Here is a 14,587-nt window from a genome sequence, read left to right as displayed (position 1 = left end):
TCATCTGAGACACTTTCCAATATCAACTGAGCAGCCTATGCTACCAGTCCAGTTCCCTGACACCCTTTCCACTATTCCTTTGTATAATCTTGGTCAGATAGAATACAGGGATCAAACTGGATGGAATATGGACAAGAAGGATACTAGAGACTAAGGAAAACCCTAGTAAGGTATACTTCAGGGGTCCTTGAGGTGCCCTTCAGGAGCCTGAGTATGTATATGCCTTTATTTGTGAACTTCCATACTCTTCCCAATCAGTATTTCTATAGCCAATGATTAGTGATGAGATCTTAGATTATTCCCTAATCTCTCTGTGCCTCAGTTTCCCTGTCAGTAAAATAGGATGATAATCTTATTTAAATCATAGAATTATTATGAGGACTAAATTAATCTAGGTTAATCACTTAAAACAACACAAATCCTTATAAATGCTATCTGTTTGCTATTATTACTAGCGATGAAAATGTGACCAGTCTCTTTTTCATTTTATTGGCTATTCATGGCTTTGCAAATAATAACTGAGTTATTTTTAACCTAACATAATAAACAAATTTTCCTCCTATTATAAGCAAGATCCATTGCTTTTTTCATCATAACAGTCCGGAAAGATTCCAGATTCCGTGGGTTCCGAGTTTATTTTCCCTCTCTGCAAAATCAGAGCTTCTAAGTCTTCTATCCTGGTGTGTGCATGTGTGTGTGTGTGTGTGTGTGTGTGTGTGTGTGAGAGAGAGAGAGAGAGAGAGAGAGAGAGAGAGAGAGAGAGAGAGAGGGGCAGAGGTGGATGCAGCTGGTCTGGACTGGCCATTCTTCTGTCATTACTCTATATAATGAAACCGTGTGATTTCTTTCATCATGTGCAGCTGATACCACCCGGTCTGCCTTTAATGGACACCATGCCCAGAAATGATGAAAGGCTTTAGTTCTTACAAATGAGAATACCCCTTCAAATGAGCTGAATACTGTCCGTGAAGGTAGAGCATGAAAGATCATGAATTTTATTTCTTTTCTTTCATTCATTAAGCCCTAATATTGTTCATTGCTTTACTCTTTGCTTAATTCTATATTCAGGGCCTTGAACAAATTTTATAATAGACTTTTCAGCAGTCTCATCATGATCCTGCCCCTCCTTTATGCCTTTATTTGGATAGTAGTAATCCCTGTATGTGTAAGATATATATTGTTCAAATAATTATGACCTGACATCCAAGACTGAAAGAGATCAGCTATAGCCTAAAGACATAAGGAAATATGACAAATCAATATCTTTTTCTAAAAGGATCTAAACATATTCCCATAAATGAAACTTCTGGTAGTTCTGATCATCACTGGGAACTGCAAATAGTAGAAAGTATTTACGGGAATTGGCAACAGCTAGACTTTTAAAAGCCTATCTATGCTGGGTGCGGTGGTACGCACCTGTAATCCCAGTGGCTTGGGAGGCTGACACAGGAGAATGGCAATTTGAAAGCCAGCCTCAGCAAAAAAACGAGGAGCTAAGCAACTCAGTGAGACCTTGTCTCTAAATATAATACAAAATAGGACTGGGAATGTGGCTCAGTGGTCGAGTGCCCCTGAGTTCAATCTCCAGTACAAAAAAAAAAAAAAAAAAAAAGCCCATCTATAAATAAGTTCTTGGGCTCTCCCTGATTTTCTTATCAGGAACAGGTTTTCCCAAGCCCAAAAGGGAGGACCTCCTCTGTGTCCCTTTTGCTTTGTCTTTTATACTAATAATCCTTTTCCAGAGCTGATACACAAAGGAAGTGGACCATAAACCATTCTGTGGTGTTCCTGCCTGGAGGTCTGAGAAGGCACAAATGGGATGTCTTGCAGAGCCAACACAGTAGACTTAGAAAGTAGGAAGAGTTTTCCTTGCTGTCAGCCAATCTCCTTCTCATGCATGCCCACAGCCCTGCTCATCAAGTAGCCAGCATCTTCCATATTAAGTTGTCTAAGATCCTCCCTAGACCTGGTAGTGTTTTACCTAGACCTCCCTTGCCCACTGTTAGGCACATGTAACTTCTCATTTCCTGAAGCTTTTCCTTAGCAATTCTTCCAAACAAAGTTTTATTTTATTCTGCTCTATTTGGCTCTGACTCCTTCTGCTGGGGCCCCTCTATCCACTGGAAGCTAATTCAATAGTCCTTGATAAGACTTGACGGTGAAATTTCAGACACTGTACCAAGGCGATGAAGGCAGGTAGGATGTTAAGTATCACCTACTTATCCCATATTCGGATATCTTTGGAGGCACAGAAGTTATATCATATATGGGCACTCACTCTCTCTACTTTCTCAACCCTTGTATTTGGCTTTTTTGTAAGTAGCAAGACAAATGATTTCAGTTCTTAAATGTTTTTTTATTTTCGTGTGTGTGTGTGTGTGTGTGTGTGTGTGTGTGTGTGAGAGAGAGAGAGAGAGAGAGAGAGAGAGAGACAGAGAGAGAGAGAGAGACACCAGGGATTGAATCTAGTGCAGCTGTACCACTGAGCTACATCCACAGCCTATTTATTTATTTGTTTATTAACAGGGTTTCATTAAGTTGTCCAGGCTGGTCTCAAACTTGCAATTCTCCTGCCTCCATCTCCCAAGTAGCTGGGATTACTGGTGTGTGTCACCACATCTGGCTCCAGGCTACTCCTTTAGCTACGAAGGCTCAGAACTCATTACTCAATAAGTCATGGTTGATGAGGATGAAGGGTTACATGCTTAAGACCTACAAAATGTTTCATCACTCCTCTTCTACATGTCTATCACAGAAGTACAGAATCCACAGATGTCTTTCTATAAGTGAGCTTGTAAAAAAATTCATACAAAAAATAAAGAAGAAAATGGAAAATGAGGCCACGATGCTAACTTTTCTAACACAAGTACAAACTGGAGTTTTGCTATATTTTTTCTTTGTTTTAATAATATTGTAGCATATTTTTTGTAGCATATACTTTTTAAAAGAAAAATACAGAGACCAGTGAATTTGAAGAAAAAAGCTGGAGAGGGCCTCTTGTTTGCAAAAGTACAAATAAAAACACTTTTCAAAACTGCTGCTTAAATGCTGTCAATAGTTACAAAACCCCTGGAACCAGTGAAGTTTGTCAAGTAGAATTATATCTTAGGCCTTTATCCTTTCTTATCATGAACATTCTTAACCATTCCCCAAGGAATTCTAAAACTGTTCTAAGAAACTTTTGCATCATTCTAAACTTGCATCTGCTCAGCTTGATTGCCTTAGAAAAAAAAAAAAAAAAAAACCTTACTCTTTTATATCATTTTGCATAGCAACATCCCAAACACAGCAAACATGATGATGCATGGAAAATACAAAGAGTCTGGGAGAAATACAGCTATGGAGGGACTGGGCATGTGTTCCCAGAAACCACTTGAGGACTGTGGAGCTGCTCTCCCATGACAGCTGTAAGGGGCCCAGCCCATTCATGGTTCTCATTTCCTGAAGCTCTTCCTTAGCAATTCTTCCAAACAAAGTTTTATTTTATTCTGAAATCAGGTGAAAAGGGGAGAAAAAAAATCAATGTTTATTGAAAGGGGAAAAATCCTTTTAAGATGATGTGTATTCCCATAAGGATGGACTGCATATTTTAGAAGTATAGTAAGTATGCACTATTCTAATGGTTACCATAGGAACAAAACTTTCCCCCCATTAAATGGAAGGATAATCACTGTAGAAAATTTCCACTCAAATGTCTAAGTTATACAAATTAAACACCATTTGGGATTCAAGCCTAACTCTTTGTATATTTGAAGCCAATGGATTGAATATTTGAAAGGTGTTAGATGAGGAAGAGGTAAGAGAAACTGTTTCCTTCACAACATTGGCACATCCAATAATCAAACTATGAGTTTACTAAACAACCCATCAAAGTGGGCACTTTGATGCCCACTGATGTTGCACTAAGCCTCAATTTCCCAAGAGGGCATCTTGCCAGGTCTCAACTGAAAGGTCTGCTAAGCAATATCACAGAATTCTCATCCTTGATCCCAAGTATTTGTTCTGAGGAAGAGAGCAAATGTGACATACGACCTCATAAATGGACATGAGGGTTCTGTGAGCAAAATTGAGTATCAAACAGGGTTATAATTACGGAAGCCTTTTACAACAAACTGGCTCTGTGCTAGTTCTTAAAAGATGGGGTGATCTCTAGGAAGAGCAGCATGTTTAGGTAGCAGAGCCAGCGCCATACTCCTTTTCTCCTGAGATGCACTATACTTTTCATATTTGTGTATCTTTGAATTCATGCTACTTTAGAATTGATGGTGTCTCATAGTCACTCTCAACCAGATGGCAGCTATGATGTAAGCGGCATTAGACACACATAAGCCAACTTGGTCATTGTCATTTCCACTGAGTTTCGTCTATGATTGACTCCATATACATTAACTGACATTTAAAATATCTTACAAAATATTACACTACTTTTATTACTAATTAGAACAAAAAAACCCAAAATATTACACTACTATTTATTCATGAGATGAAAAGTTCTTGTATACAGCTAGACGTGGAAACAACTGAATGGCAAAGTTTGATACTAATGGAAGGAAGTGGCTGTCATGTGGGGAATGACCAATGTCATCAAAGAACAGAAGAGGAGTCAGCAGTTTGGCATAAAATCCCAGAGACAACTGTAGGGCCCTTTTATATGACAAGTTGTATCACCCCTCTTCCCCATGGCACAGAAAATGTAGCAAAATATGGACCTGGACACCTTTGAGTGAAAAAGTAATACAACTGAGTCTACTGTTAATGTAAAGATTTTTAAAGATTGCCTTCACCTTCATCTTTTTATATTACATTAGAGAACATGAAGATGATGTTTGAAAAAACACATTACCAGCTCATTTTTCTAAGTTGTGTACTGTTAAATAAAACTGTAAGAGGCCATGAATTTGGACTGGGCTCTTATAGTAGACTAGGATCAATAGACCAAACCAATAGAGTTTAATCATAGTAACTGAAATCTGGTTGATCACAGGAGGCCCTGTAGCCCATAAGCTATTTAGGCTTTAACCTACTTCACTGGTTTCTATGCTTCACTTTGATTTTTCTAAAAAGGTATCTGATCCTGCTGTTGGGTAGAATTCTCAGAACCTGCTCTGATTCTAGACATTGTCCAATTTGTGAATTTTTTTCCCTCTCAAATGAACTCTATTAATTTTTTTAAGAATACATGAAGAAAAATTGTCTTAATTTAAAAAAAGCTGTTTCAACTAGTATAAAATAAAAATCTCAAGAGATAAGAAAATGTGTTTGAGACTTTTTCCCCTCAGTGACATATAAGAAAATAATAAATCTGACTATAAGGAAATTTTAGATTTAATAATATACAAGTATTCAAAAAGATGAATAAGTAAAGTATTATCTCTGATAATAGAAAAGTAGAAGTTTAATATGTAGAATAGGGGTGGGGTACAAATCAAACTCCATAAGATCCCTATAAAATATTAGTTAGCAAATTACTTTTGGAATTCCTTTTATATTAAAAAATTGAATAAGCTGTCTATAGAGTATTTGAGTTCTGATGCAAATTTTAAAAGAATCTAATAATTTAATAATAGTTTAATAATCTATTTTGAGATATTTGGCCTTGATGTGTGTATTAAAAGGACTGTAGTAATAAAATATCTAAAGATTCACTATAATTCAATTCTATTTATGTGACAAGTAATTTAGCTATTAAAAACACCATATGATAAATCAATGTCAGATAATACTTAAAGTATATTTATATCTCATGAGATAATAATAGGAACATAAAACTGAATAACAATAGAACAATATATCTTTTGTGAAGGGGATTATTCTGATTAAGTTAAGGCATTTGGCTTACATTTTTACTTTGGAGAACTTTTCCTTTTTTTAACTTTTAAAAAAGTATAATGGTCAATTATCATTAACTTGCTGGGCTAATACTGAAAATAAGTAGAAACTCAGAGGACTCAGAATTTTGGCACATTTCTCATTTTATTTTTTTATGTTATAAAATGTACCTAGAGAAAACAGAGTCTTTTAGGATTTACTACTATATTTTAATTCCCCAAAGGGTGTCAAAGCAATTTTTCAAAAAGCTTTAGGCACATTTACAAAAGAGCAAAACAATTTCATGGTACAGTAAGGTGGTAGTCCAAATTCTGTTATAATTTCAGGCCCAACTCACCCATCTCACTGTTTATACCATCTATTCACATAGGACACTCCTGTTAGCCAGTGCTGGACGTCATCTAACCATGTGGGTGGCAGCTGCCTGTCATCTCAATAATGCTGAAGGAAAGCCAGGGAATTTGTTTCAAAGTGTTTGTCCAGATTAAACCACATGTGGCCTCCAGGGTGCTCTGGGCCTAAAGCCGAAGCCTGCTGGCTATGTACAACCACCAAGCTTATCCAGGGGGGGTGGAAATGGACTGTCTCCTCAAAGCCAATAAAGATAAAAGAAACTTGCTTTAGTCCAAAACAGCACAGCTCATGGGTGGGAATTGCACAAGATTAAGGTTTGTCCTCTGTGTTGGCCCAGAAAAACCAGGGAATAGGAAATTAAAAAAAAAAAAAATATGTCGACAGCTGCTCAGTCCCTCTGTTTTTTGTTTTCCTTGCTTACAAAAAACTTTAATTGGACACTTAACTTCACCTTAACTCTTTTCGTGACTAAGGAGCTGTGAGCATGTAATAGCAAACTCTGAACCAGTTATATCCCCTTAGGTGATACTACAGTCATTATCATATCATTGGAATCGAGTCCTATAAAAGGTAAGACTTTGATTTCTGGATCTTAGAAAAGTTCAAGTCCTCATAATAGTCATTGAATAAGGTGGTATGTAGGTGATGGGAAAGCTGTTGACCCTTATTATTCCTTGGCAAACCATTTGGTAAATTGTCACTTGGACTGTCATGGAAGAAAAGCCACATGCCTATCTACCCTTCCAGGAAACTAGTTGGAAAAATTTCAAATACTGTGGCAAGTTGACTGCTTTAGCAAGATAGTAAGAAAGAGAAGAACCAAGTGTGCTGTTTGCATGGAGAGATGAAAGTGAAAAGAGGAGATCCAACCATGGTTTTCTCTGTATGTAGCTTACAATCTAAATAAGTGAATAGCCGCCCAGTATTGGAAAAGGAAATCAAGAAACAGAAAAACATAAAACACTGGAAGAAGTAGACCCAATGCAGACCTCACCACCAGGGGATTGAAAGCAGACCTCAGATGGTTCCAAGAAATCTAGACAGGCAAATTCAACACAGTGTGGCCCAGGGCAGGGCAGGATCCCATATCCATTGCCTCTCTTCTATCCAGAATGAAAACATAGGCACTTTGAAAGCCAATAAAACCATTCCTTCCTTAATGAGATCCACACTATTGATAGTGTGTGGCTGATAAAGAATGAGATAACAAAAAATCTATTTCTAATATGAATGCTTATATTGATACAGGATGTCTTTTTTGGCAGGAGTCTTCTGATTCCCCAGAGCCTGAAAAAAAGACAACCAAGTGTCTGTCAAATAGGTGTAACTCTCCTCTAATAAATATATAGGTATTTTTATATTATGCACATACATACTTATGGAATATTATTTGGAAAGATACACAAAAATTGGCCCTTGTGGTTGCTTCTGAGAAGAATAAAGTGGCTATAGGAAAAGGGCATGAGGGATAACTTACTTATTCTCCTCATTTATTTCTGACTAAGTTAAAATTTTGGACCATGTATATATACCACCTAATCATACTTTTTTTTTTGGCAGGGGGGTGAGGGAAGCAAAATAAAACTAGTGCCTAATAAAATTACAAGTGCACCTAGTAACTTTTAACTCAATTTTTTAATTCCTGGGAATAATATCCTACAAATACATAAAAAACATACAAAATGATGTATTTTCAAGTTCATTGCTTTTAAAAGCAAATATTAAAAGAAATGAAATAACTTAAATACCTATCAACAGGGCACTGGTGAAGTATATTTTATTTATCTATGCAATTCAAGACTATACACTCATTAGAAGAAATATAGAACATTCTGTATTGACAAAAGAGTTCTACAATATTACTCACTGAAAAAGGCAAATATTATTGCATGCTCTCATTTGAATTAAAACAAAAGTGAAAGCGATCTAGATATGCATGTCATATAATTATATATGTGCCCTTGCTTTTATAAAATATTTCTGAAAATAATTAAAATTATAACATTGATTGTTTCAGGGAAGGAGAGCCTGGTGGCAGAGGTTTAGGGGTGAGATGAATACTTTTTATTCCAAAAGAATTCCACGCATATTTTCTTCATTAGCAATGTCATTTAAATAAGTGTTTTCTTGCTTCATAGATCACACTCGAGTGCTTAAGTTATGACACTTTTTAACAAATGTACATATATTTCACCTATCCAGTCTTATTTCCTATACAAGCAGCACTCTTTAGAATAAGCATTTTGCATCTAAAGGCCATATCTTCATGTGAAGTTTTAAAAAGTACTATGTGCATGACCCTTTTACACCAATCCAGGGGAACAATATTTTTCAATTTGCAGGTATAATTAGCATTCACTTGCTCAGGTGCTAGTTTCACTTCCATTTCATCAGGTACATGATGTGTGAAAAAAAGAAAAAAAAAACATGCTACCACCTCTGACCTCACTCAACATTTTTTTTTTTTTCTACTATGAAGACATGACCCTGTTGTGGGAGGGCTAATATTATCCTAAGAATATGGAGGATATGGCATGATCATCAAGAGTGTTCTTTTGTAATTGGGACCACTCTTTCTAGACAAAAGGGTATATCCTGTTTCTTGTTTTTACTTTTCACCTCCCATCCCTCCCCTGTCCTCTGCTCTCCTAATGTTCCTATATACTTCCTTTTAGCATTAGTTTCTTAGATTGTGTATTTTAAAATCTTTAGGGTGAGCAACATGCTGTGGTTGACAATCTCGAATTATTAAAGAAGTTTTCATCCTCTAAAGATCTAAAAATTAGTGACATTTTCACTTTGCTTAACATTCTTTCTAGTGTGGCAGTTGATGGTTTGAGGTTGGTAAGTGTTGAGGCAACTCATGGGCTTTGGATCCCTGAGTGTTTTCTAGCACTCTGATCAGTTTGAAGACCAAACTTTTGTTGGAGCTAAGTTGAAAATAGTATTGTATAGTTTAGCTTTATAGTTATAGACAGAACTCAAAGGAGGGTCGGACAAAATCAAGTTCGATTTCTTTGTTTTACAGATGAGGAAACAGTGATTCTCCAAGCCATACAAATTTCTATTAGAATAAAACTTGTTGGATTTAAATATATATATGACATCTCTCATAAGAAAGTAACCCTCCAAAAAATCATCTTGCTCTTTTTGTCCCTTATCCATGTTTGTTTCTTAATCAGTGTTTTTAAACTGTTGTGGTTTAGTTATGAGGTGTTCCCCAAAAGCTCATTGTGTGAGACAATGCAAGAAAGCTTAGATGTGAACAGATTGGGTTATGAGAGCATTAACCTAATTGTTGCATTAATCCTCTAATATAGATTAACTGGGTGGTAACTACAGGCAGGTAGGGTGTGGCTGGAGGAGGTGGGTCATTTGGATTGTGATTTGGAGTATATCTTTTATCCTTGGTGAGAGGAATCTCTCTCTGCTTCCTGGTTTCATGTCCTGAGCCACTTTTTCTCCACCACACTCTTCTGTCATGATGTTCTGCCTCACTTAGGGCCCAGAGCAGTGGAGCTAGCCATCTATGGACTGAGACCTCTGAAACTGTGAGCCCCAGAATAAACTTTTCCTCCTGTAAAATTGTTCTTGTCAGTTCTTTTGGGTACAGCAGCAGAAAAAAAAATGACTAAAACGTGAACAAATCACCTTGCATGGTTTGCTAAGAACTTGGAAATGGGAGAATTAGATGGTCCTCATGAGAGTTGGGGTATTAGCAAGGAGTAGCCTCCTTCACTGCTTTAAAGCATTCTTGAGATATTGAAGTTACCTTCCATGAGTGTTGAAACTGTATTAATACGATTGTATTAATAGGCACATGGAGTCATATACTCATGCTATAGCATTGGCCAGTGACATTAACCTATCTAGAGAGAGAAAAGGATTTTGATGGGAGACTTTGGACTACAAAAACAAAACAGAGGCAGGAACACCAGTGTAGATATGGGCAGGGAAGAGGAAGTCTTGGAAAGATGTTAAGAACCTATTCTGACTTCTCTGATGTTTTACCTACTTATTCCAAGTCTCCCATCCGATTTCCAAACGGTAGAGTGCACATTCGTTTGACATTGCTTTGTCCCAGGGTGACAATCTTATTCACTCTGATGAATTCCTAGATTTATCATTCTACCCCAGATCTGTTTCTGACTCGAATCTCTCCCGGTCTCTAATCTATCTCTTGATCAACCTAAATTTCCAATTGAATGTAACAAAATTGTTGAAAGCATAACATATCTAAAATTGTATTCTTGATTTCTTTTTTATATTCTCCTCTAGATTTCCTCAGCTCAGAAAGTGGCACCCCAACTTCCTGGTTGCTCAACTCTGAATTTTGTTGTCATCCTTGAAACTTTCCTCTTCCTATCCTTTCAACCCATTACCAAATTATATTTTTACCACCTAAATATTTCTTGAGGTCAACAACTGAGCTTCATCTTCCTTACTGTAACCTTGATCTGTACCATGTAGTAAGGGACTACTAAAAAAAGATTACAGGGTTGGGCATTTATCTCAGAGGTGGAAAGCTTGTCTAGCATGTGCAAGATCCTGAGTTGATCCCCAGTACACACATACATTCTTCCATAAATAAATAATAAGTGTAGTTTGCATGGTGCCACCTCTCTGCTTAAAACACGTGAATGACCCAGCTTCTTTTTTATCTTCAGTTAGTACCTTCCTCCCAATGGCTGCCTCCCTCCTATGGGTGTCTCTGATCCTTTGCACGTTATTCTACTTTGAATTCTTTGCCTTCCGCAGCTCCTCTTTCCCACGTCTCCAAATTTCTACTAAAATTCCCTAGTCTAATTTTAGATGTCAGCTCCTACAGAATCTGATTTAGGACTCCCTTGATAGTCTTTTGTATAATATACTATTTTTTTCCAAAACACCAAATTTATAATTATAAACTCATTTGTGTGATGATTTATATCTCCCTAGCATAACTATTTTGTTCACTCCTATGTGCCCAGCTTCTAGAAGTTTCTAGCATGTAATAGACACAGCCAATATTTGTTGAATGACAATGAATGAGCTATGTTAGCTGAGTGTTGGGACCTTTTACCTCCCTTAGGACCGTGGCCATTATTGGGTGTTGGCTGAGGCGGCCTCATGGGTTAGCATTTCCGTATATGTGACCTGGCTGGATTGGCGTTGGCGGATTTTTGACTTTAACCTGCCTAATGGTTTAATCTGAAATCTGCCTAGGCCCCTTAGTGATAGTGACATAACTGCCCCTTATTGGTTCTCACTACTGTCTCTTCTTAGTCTCTCCTATCACTATATAACCTTGTCCCTGATACAATAAAGTTGAGATTATTGCACCTTCACGGTTGACTCATCTCCCTACTCGGTGTGATTGTGGGCCAGGTTGGATGGCGGGCATGTTGGAGATAATTAACCCTCTCACTCAGCCCCAGAGACACTAGCTGATCTAGTGCGCTTCACTACCCCTGTCGGAGGGCGGTTCCGACAGTTGGTGCCTCGGAGATGATAGGCTGGTCTCCCATGTACCCTTGTGTGTGTGTGTGTGGGGGGGGGGGCGACAGCTGAAGAGATTATTATAAAATAATCTATATTTCTTTTTTCTTTCTACTCATTCTAGCCTAATTATCTTTTGATTATGGTTTGTCTTCCTTATATGTTGATCACTGGGAGTGAATGCTGATTGAACTGATTAGACTTATTTAGGTGAGAGATGTTTCTTCAAGATGTTGCTAAGGTTCAAGTGCATTTTATTTCATATGTATTTTTCTCTAAGGTCCTGAGAACAGTGAACTGTACTCCCAGTCTTGAGATGAGGTCCTGAGCTCCATTAATTCACTAGTAAATATTACCCATGAGGCTTTATTGGAAACAGTCTTGCAGATATTTCCCCTCAGTAACTCTGGAATAATTACTTTAAGTTTATCTTTCATTTTGGAATGTCTGTTCTGAGGTACTTAAAAAGTATTGCCAAAATTTGTCCAGTTACTAAAGATAGAAGTTACTGAATATAGAGTTGTTATCATCTGTGTGTGCCACTTAGGAGTTTAACCAGGCTAGGCTAATCTTAGGTTAGATTTGTAAGCCTTTCAATCAGGTCCTTTCCTGCAACCAGATTTTATTAGTTTGGCAAATTCTATTGACAGTATGTTAATGGGCCTAGTACCAACTGGATAAAACTACTACAGAACTGAAAGAGTTCTTACTATGAAGTGTTAGCAAAAAACTCATAGTCTTTCCACATGCCATCTTTCTGACTATGCTGTTAGAAAAATATTGTTTCCGTAATTCTCATCATAATGCTACAAAGCACAGTTATGAGTTATCTTACAGAAAAGGAAAGCGTAGCAGAGAAAGATTTCATAGCACAGTCAGTGTCTGAACTGAGGCATGAACCTGAGTCTGCTTCACTCCATCTCCCAAACGCTTCACCACTACATGAAATTGCCTCTTCCTGACTTGATCAGGTACCAACTGTTTGGTATGGTATCAACTGGTTTATTTGGAAACAAAAAATTCCTATCCTTTGATTTATGTCATGAGAAAAAATACTACTGGGTCATTAAAATTCATGTTTGGATATTGTTGATGAATTTATTCAATAAAAGATTACTATATTCTATCCACCAGCTATTTTATAGTATCTAAGGAATGCAGATAAAGTATACATAGCCTTTTCCCTCAGGAAACTTGCAGTATCACGGGAAATAGAAAAATATCCAGACACATATAATACAACATGATTAATGCTGTAACATAAAGCTGGATTCTAAGGAATCAAAGAGGGGTGCTACAGAAATGTGATGTGAACTGACCCTTGAAGGCCAGGGATTTGCTAAATAGACACTCAGGAAGAGAGGAAGAAAAGGCTAGTTTTCTGGGCAGAGGAAACCATGTGTGTAGGTCTGGGAAGCCTCTAGAACCTCAGTGTTTTGAGTACATTGGTTACAAAGGGAAGGAAAAAGGCTGCACTTCAAGAACTCAAGCAGAAGAGATCATAGCAAAGGATCAGATTATATCCAATCTTTATTCTACTCAGAGTTCTTTGGAGCAGGAACAGAAACCAAGTCAAACTAGCTACAGTAATGACATTTGACCTTTTAGACTCAGATGTCTACTACCATAAGACTAAAGTCTGTCTTTCATGATCTCAAGAGAATCTGATCAGTGATTGGCTGACCCCCTGAGTCAGGTGTCTATGCCTCTTCTGATTGATAGGATGACCCAGGAAAACAAGGGGGAGAGAGAGACAGAGAGAGAGAGAGAATGGAGAGAGACTGCACTGGATTTCTCCAAGGCTGGGGTCCCATGGTAGAGAATTTCCTCCCAGGAACAATGGACAGGCAGGTTTCCCTAGGAAGGGAAATGAAAGGGGATGAAGTCCATCTAGCACAACACTGTGGGTCATGGAAAAACAGCTGGAATTTTTAGTGAGCATTTACAGAAAGCAAGAAAAAAATCTGTTATTAAAGTCACAGTTATCATTTTAACATTTAAGGCAGCTCCCACAACACATGATTCCAAAGTATACCATTTTTAAGGCTAAAATAATCAGAATATTTTTGCATTGTTAATGATTTTGAATTACTTTATAAAACAGTATGTATAGCAATAATTTTGCACATAAAATACTCGACATCTTATCTTTAACTCTGGCAGGGAAAGCTGACTGCACCAGGGGAGCCACTAGACAAAAGGAGATTGAGTCTCTGAGTGACCACGAAACATGGGACACCCCACTCTAGTTCACATGGACAGTGCTGGAAATGGAAAATTTAAGCTTATGTTATAAGACAGCTAAGAGCTGGAGTTACTTTGCTAAAGCAACTGTGATTGCTTACTCAGGCCTCAACATGGCACTTCCCAGCTCTGCACAGGATAGAATCTACCCAGTCTGAAAGTCTGGGTTTCTATGCAACAGTGTGGAAAAGGGGTCTTATTGACTTGTTTACAGCATAGTGCTGTTATGTAAGCAAGAATTGAGTTTCTGTTACAGTTATATAACAATACATTTTGGGTTCACTGTTGAAACTGTTAGCCTATCTTCAATAGCATCTGGCTAGTGAGAATCTATCATATACCGTCTTTTGTATTTATCAAACACTATCTTTTATTTTATGTCTGTCCTAGGATTAACAAAGGAATGAAAAAGATGCATTTTAAATCTCACAAGGGATGTAAAAAGTAGTTTAAAATGAATTTTCAAAAATTTATATATAAACATTTAATTAATGAAGTTTTTCACCAATGCTCTCAAATTCTGTTTATAAAAAAGCTTGAAGGATTGTCTATAGGATAAAAAATCAGTGTAAGTGATAGAAATTGTCATATTCACTGATATGTTATAGTTTCCTGTTTTACTAACTTTTCCTAATTTAACATTTCATAAAATGTATAGATTCTTATTTTCAGTGGATAACAG

Source organism: Callospermophilus lateralis, chromosome 13, assembly GCF_048772815.1.
Source record: "Callospermophilus lateralis isolate mCalLat2 chromosome 13, mCalLat2.hap1, whole genome shotgun sequence".
Taxonomy (NCBI): domain Eukaryota; kingdom Metazoa; phylum Chordata; class Mammalia; order Rodentia; family Sciuridae; genus Callospermophilus; species Callospermophilus lateralis.
This window is presented reverse-complemented; position numbering follows the sequence as displayed.